The sequence below is a fragment of the Eubalaena glacialis genome, chromosome 2 (genome assembly GCF_028564815.1).
Source record: "Eubalaena glacialis isolate mEubGla1 chromosome 2, mEubGla1.1.hap2.+ XY, whole genome shotgun sequence".
Classification (NCBI taxonomy): domain Eukaryota; kingdom Metazoa; phylum Chordata; class Mammalia; order Artiodactyla; family Balaenidae; genus Eubalaena; species Eubalaena glacialis.
This window is the reverse complement of record NC_083717.1, coordinates 131,478,777-131,484,781: the sequence shown is the minus strand read 5'-3', so window position 1 is coordinate 131,484,781 and position 6,005 is coordinate 131,478,777.

The following is a 6,005-nucleotide window of genomic DNA, read 5'->3' as shown; positions in this document are numbered from 1 at the left end:
AGTCTTTGTACATATGCTTACATATTTGTAAATAGTTGTATGTGTATATATACAACTTTGCGTGATAATTTTATTAAAATATTTGTGTGAAAAAATTTTGGTCTTCCCCTGGTTTCTTTTATTTTGTTAAAAATATAAACGTGTACTTTTTTTTTTTTTTTTGAATTTTTATTTATTTATTTGGTTGCACCGGGTCTTAGTTGCGGCTCACCAGCTCCTTAGTTGTGGCATGTGAACTCTTAGTTGCGGCATGCACGTGGGATCTAGTTCCCTGACCAGGGATCGAAACTGGGCCCCCTGCATTGGGAGCATGGAGTCTTATCCACTGCGCCCCCAGGGAAGTCCCTTTTTTTTTTTTTTTAAATATTTATTTGGCTGTGCCGGGTCGTAGTTGCAGCATGCGGCTCCTTTAGTTGCAGCATGCATGAGGGATCTAGTTCCCCGACCAGGGATCGAACCCCAGCCCCCTGCGTTGGGAGTGCGGAGTCTTAACCACCGGACCACCAAGGAATTCCCAACATGTGTCCTTCTTTAGTCACTAACTCTATATACCAAGTCCAGATATGGCCCCCCAAAAGACCAGAAGTAGCTTCTATTATGAAGGAGGGGTGGAGGGGAAGGTAGGTTACATTGTACCCCATTTATTAGATCTCTATTCTGTAAGATCCTTGTACACAGCTTTATCTGAGGAGGCTAGCACAAGGACTAAAATAAAAAATAATTGCAGTTGCTAGGAAAAAGCAAAACTAGAAAGATAGCCTCTAAAATATAAATAGAGGTTATATCTAGGTGGAACAATTACTGGTAATTTATTATTTTTTTCTTTTCTGTACTTTTCTGAATTTTCCGTTTTTTCTGTAATGACTTTCTTTTGAAATCAGGAGAAGCAAAACTTATTTTTTTCCAAGAATACAGTGAAACATCAAAACTTGAACACTTAACTAGTTCCAGTAATTTCATATTTAGCATATTGAAATTACTTTTTTAAACTAAACTAACCCACATTTTGGAATTGCAGAACCTTTTGGAGATCTATCTTTTGAAAGGGATTTATCTAATACACTTTTTGTCATCACTTGCTTATGAAAAAGAATTTGCAATGGCAGTCGATTCTAACTTTTAAAAGAAAATTATTGGTCAGTAGGCAAACAACATGCTAAAAATAAAAAGAAGTTTGGAACTTCACCTTTACTGTTGGTATTAATAAGTTTAATATTTAGGATCTGGTGTAATATTGAATATCAGAATAAATGCTGGAATTCCAATAATTTCTTGTTCATACAGGAGTTACTTATTCCTGCTAAGCCATTAAACATTCTTACCATGCTAGTCACCCAAAAAGAAGTCACTATAAATTTCTGGAATTCCCTGGGTGTCCAGTGGTTAGGACTCCATGCTGTCACTGCCTAGGGCCCGGCAGATCCCTGGTCGGGGAGCTAAGATCCCACAAGCTGTGAGGCGTGGCCAAAAATAAAAATAATAATAATAAAACAAAACCGAAAACCCCCCAAAACTTCTGGCATCTCTGAGTAACAATTGATGGATGTTTCCAGGACGCTGTGCAGATTTTCTGAGATTTTTAGAAAGATTTATAGAAAAGGAGAAATTTTAATTTAAAGTATTTTAAAATAGCTTGTAGCTGTTATTTATATGATTGTTTTATATATAATTAAACATTTATTGGTTTATTGTAATAACTTATGTTTAGGCACTTAGATTTCAAACACAACAAAGAATACTAGCTATAGCAAATAGAGCATTACATAAGATACAAATAGTAATCATCCATAAAAAATGAGTTTATTAGTAATATGACACATAATTATAAACGTAACACTTAATGGAATTTCACTTTATGCTGTGCCTATTCTTGAGAAACTATAGTTGCCAAACTCTGAATCCCAGTTGCCCTAGTGTTGATTTGACTGCTCCTCAGAAGTATGAACCTCTAAAGCAAAATCTGCTGCTATGGCCCTGGGTGAATACCAGAATACCCATTCCAGAAGGCCCTGACAGGATAGAAAGAGAGAGAGTACAAGCAACACTCTGGATCATGAGGGGGGAAGTCTATTTGTAAACCTAGTTTCAAATCGTTCAGCCCCTCATCTGTAAAATAAAAATAAGTATTCAGCCATCATTAGTGGAATGTAGTCAAGAGTACAGATTATTGGTGGTTTCCATAGATATGTGATTAAAGTTACAGAAAAAATGGATGATCATTTAAATATTGTCACTGCTATGATTTTAGATGTTAAACTATGGATCTTTAGTTGAAAGAATAGAAAAAAGGTATAAACAGTCTAACATATTGGAAAATATTCTGTGTGACATGTATATGCTTAACACATTTTTAAACAAATGCTTGAGGCAAATATTAGAACTATAGGATATTGAGGAGACATTCCTATACCAGTATTAATATTCTGTACGTGGAATTATTTAACTTAATTTTTAAATGTCTATATATTTGTCTAGAGGTGATTACTGTCTTTAAAAAGGCTACTTGCTTACTTTGGGAGAAGTTTTGTTGTGGGAAGTCTTACACTTCTTGGAGTTTGTCACTCCTAAGCCTCATCCTCCCTCTACACCCTCTGATGTTGATGCAATCTGTCTCCAAAGGCTCCAGTTTGGGGGGTGGGGAAGGGTAGCAGAGTTAAGATATTTTCATATTTCAGCCACCAAATGAAAAGTACACAAAACAAAAAGAAAAACAATTTTTCATACAGCATTACTGGTGCTCAAACATGTGAAAACATTAAGATTACAGTAAACGTTTAAATTATTTAGCTCTTTACCTCATAAAAATATATGACCAATTTGATGAAAGTTAAATTGATAGAAAACAAAATAAACTTGCCTATTAGAACTATAGAACTTTTTTCTGCCAATGTTCCTTTAAAATGACTAAACTTCATAGAGCTTATCCAAATTTTGTCACCTCATTCCTTCATCCAATTTCCAATCTCCTCTACCAATGCAGACCCCTTGAGGTCCCAACCAGGTCCTGTTTTGGGATACCGCAGATTAAACATTTCAGAATTTCATGAAAACTTCATCAGTAGACATTCTAAGTTATTTTACATTGATGGTGAATTCCACAGCTATTCAACTGTTAATTGCACTAATTACACAAACGTATTAAGCTCCCACTGTATACATAGCACTCTGCCAGCTTCTGCAAATACAAAAATGGTACACTTGGCTGCACCCTGAAGGAACTCACTCTCTACGGAGAGAGAGGGATACAATAGATACAGGGTAAGGGAAGATGTCCCTCGTGGAGGGGACAGTATATGCAGAAGCATAGAGGATAGTATTTTAGTGTGACTAGAGTCCAGGGTGGGACTACATGAGGCCGGCAAAGTAAATGGATGCCAGATCAGGAAGGGTATGGTATGCCAAGGAGATCCCATCTTACTCTGAGTCACGGTGAGCCATTCAAAGGTTTTAAGCAGCATACTGATATGGTCAGAATAAAACTATAGAAACATGATTCTGGAGACATTATCTATGATGATTAAAAACAACAGGCAAGAGGATACCCTTGTCAGAAAGCCACTGTGGTGGTCCAGTGAATCCAATAAGAATGAACTAAGATAGCATCTCTGGGGCTGGAGGGAAAAGAAAAGAGTCAGAGGTATTTAGGAAGCCTTGGCACTTTGTTGGGGGAGTACATAGACCCAGAGTGAATAGAATTTTTTAAATTACATTTCTAAAGATACATAAGAAAATCAATGAGGCATTACAGCAAATTTACTAAGTCAAAAGATAATAGCAAGAAATCTAATAAATGGAATCTCATACTATCAGCATAAGAAAATGGTTAAATACTAAGTATATGGCCAAAAAAAGAACGCTGGGAAGCAAAAATTAAGAAAACAGCTAGAAAAGGAACCTACCAAGAGTGAGAAACACACACACAAGATAAACAATATTATTAGCATTGAAGAGAAGGATTTGGTTGAGACATAAAGTTTCAAACATTTTTCATGTAAATAAATAAGAATCTAGCCAGGAGAACAGACAAACAAAACAAAACAAAAAACACCCTTAAGGGTTTCACTGGGGATGTGTTAGCACAGTAACAGTTTTCTGCTTTTAAGAGGAACTCATTTCCTGGATACAATATTAATTATACAGGCCTTGGAACTTGGGCTGCTGTTAACTTCCCTAGACTTGTCCAGATGCCTTAAGCAACTCAACCATTTTAGGCTGCAGTTCACCCAGTTGTAAAATAAGTTAATTCATATTTTCAAACCATAAGTTTCACAGGAGTATTATGTACATTAACTGAATGATAGATACCTTGAGATACACACATGAAAAAGCACATAAATAGAATTGGAAATTGATTTTAGTCTTTTTATCTAAAGAAGTGTCCCAAGAAAACTGATAGATATAATAATCATAACTGTATCAAGCAATTGTATCAGTGCTCATTTCTAAGAGAGTCGAATTTCACATTGCTTTTTGTCAACAACTATGATCATCATCTGGTTGTTAAATTGTCTAAAACTTACTGATTTTCTCAAATTTCTTCTTTCTTTGAGGAAGATGAGGAAAAGAAAAATATGCCCAAGATAAGCTCCTAGGAATAAATTCAACATGGATTAATGAAAATGTAATTCTGTAGACTAAGAAGAAAATAAATGTATGGAAAACCTCACCTAAATCTAATGGAAGGAAAATATCACAAACTAAGGAATCAGTTCTTAACTAGGCTCTGTTAAGACACTTCCATACTGACCTAAATCAAGACAGACTCCCAGACCAGGAAGGTAATATATATTTAAATCCTGAGCCCTCAAGGAACATTTTCAGAAAAAAAAAACCACTAAAATTTATTAACACGTATTTTAGGCACAGTGTGTTACCTGTGCACAGTGTGTTATTGATCCTGTCAACAACCCAGTGAAGTAAGAGCTATTAACAGATGAGTAACAGATGAGCAAACTGAGTTTTAGTGAAGGTAAGAAACTTTCCAAAGTTGTTCATCTAGTAGATGGCAGAGCCAAGATTCAACCCTATTTTCTATCTGAACTCCAAAGGCTATGCTCTTTTGTTATGCTGCCTCTATATTTTACATTTCACGGCCTAATATTAATGACAAAATCTACAGATTCTAATGGAGAGAAGCCTCTTCATTTTGCCTTTGGATTCCTCATCAACATGCTTGAGTAATTGTCAAACGTACGAGCTACAGCCGTGATGTATAAATCTGTTGGGCCTTCAACCCAAGAGGAAAAATGACAACTAGGTCATAGTTCAAAATTTGTGGCTTTTGAATAAAAGAGAAGCACAATATGGCTTTTACATTTTTATTGTTGTTGCTTGATACTATGAATATAACATCCTAGATGGTAATTATTAATGTGATTCTATTTTCACATTGAAAGTTGCCTACATAGGAAGTAGGTTCAGTCTCTTCCTTTTCTCCCCCATTTACTAAATTGTACATACATAATAAAATAATACTTGAGCTTTTCAAAATCAACTGGAAACATGGAAAATATGCTAAGATTTTGGCTTACAGGCAGAAAGGGCAACTAGTAGAGAGAGACTATACATGATTTCCTTAAAACAATGACTCAGTTTTTGGACTCCAACTTTATTTATTTTTCCTTGCGAAACAGACATCATTATTTAGGTCAAACTGTAAGGTGCAAATAACAAGAGCCATTCTTTCTGTTGGAAGATGAAGGATAGACTTTTAGAGTTAGAGGACACCTTAGGATAAACTAGTCTAACTCCATTTTCTTAGAGAAAGAAAAATTATATTTGGAGCTTCTATGCAAAGTGGGAAAAAGCAACTTCCTTAAAATATATCTGTGTTCTGGCAACATGAGACCCACAATTTATGGGATAAAATGAAACTTGAAAAGTACATTAGGTTGTTGTTGAGACATTGGAAACTTTCTGTATTGCTGGTAGGAATAAAAAATGGTGTAGCTGCTTTGCAAAAGTTTTGCTAGTTTCTTAAAATGTTAAACATAGAGTTACCATAT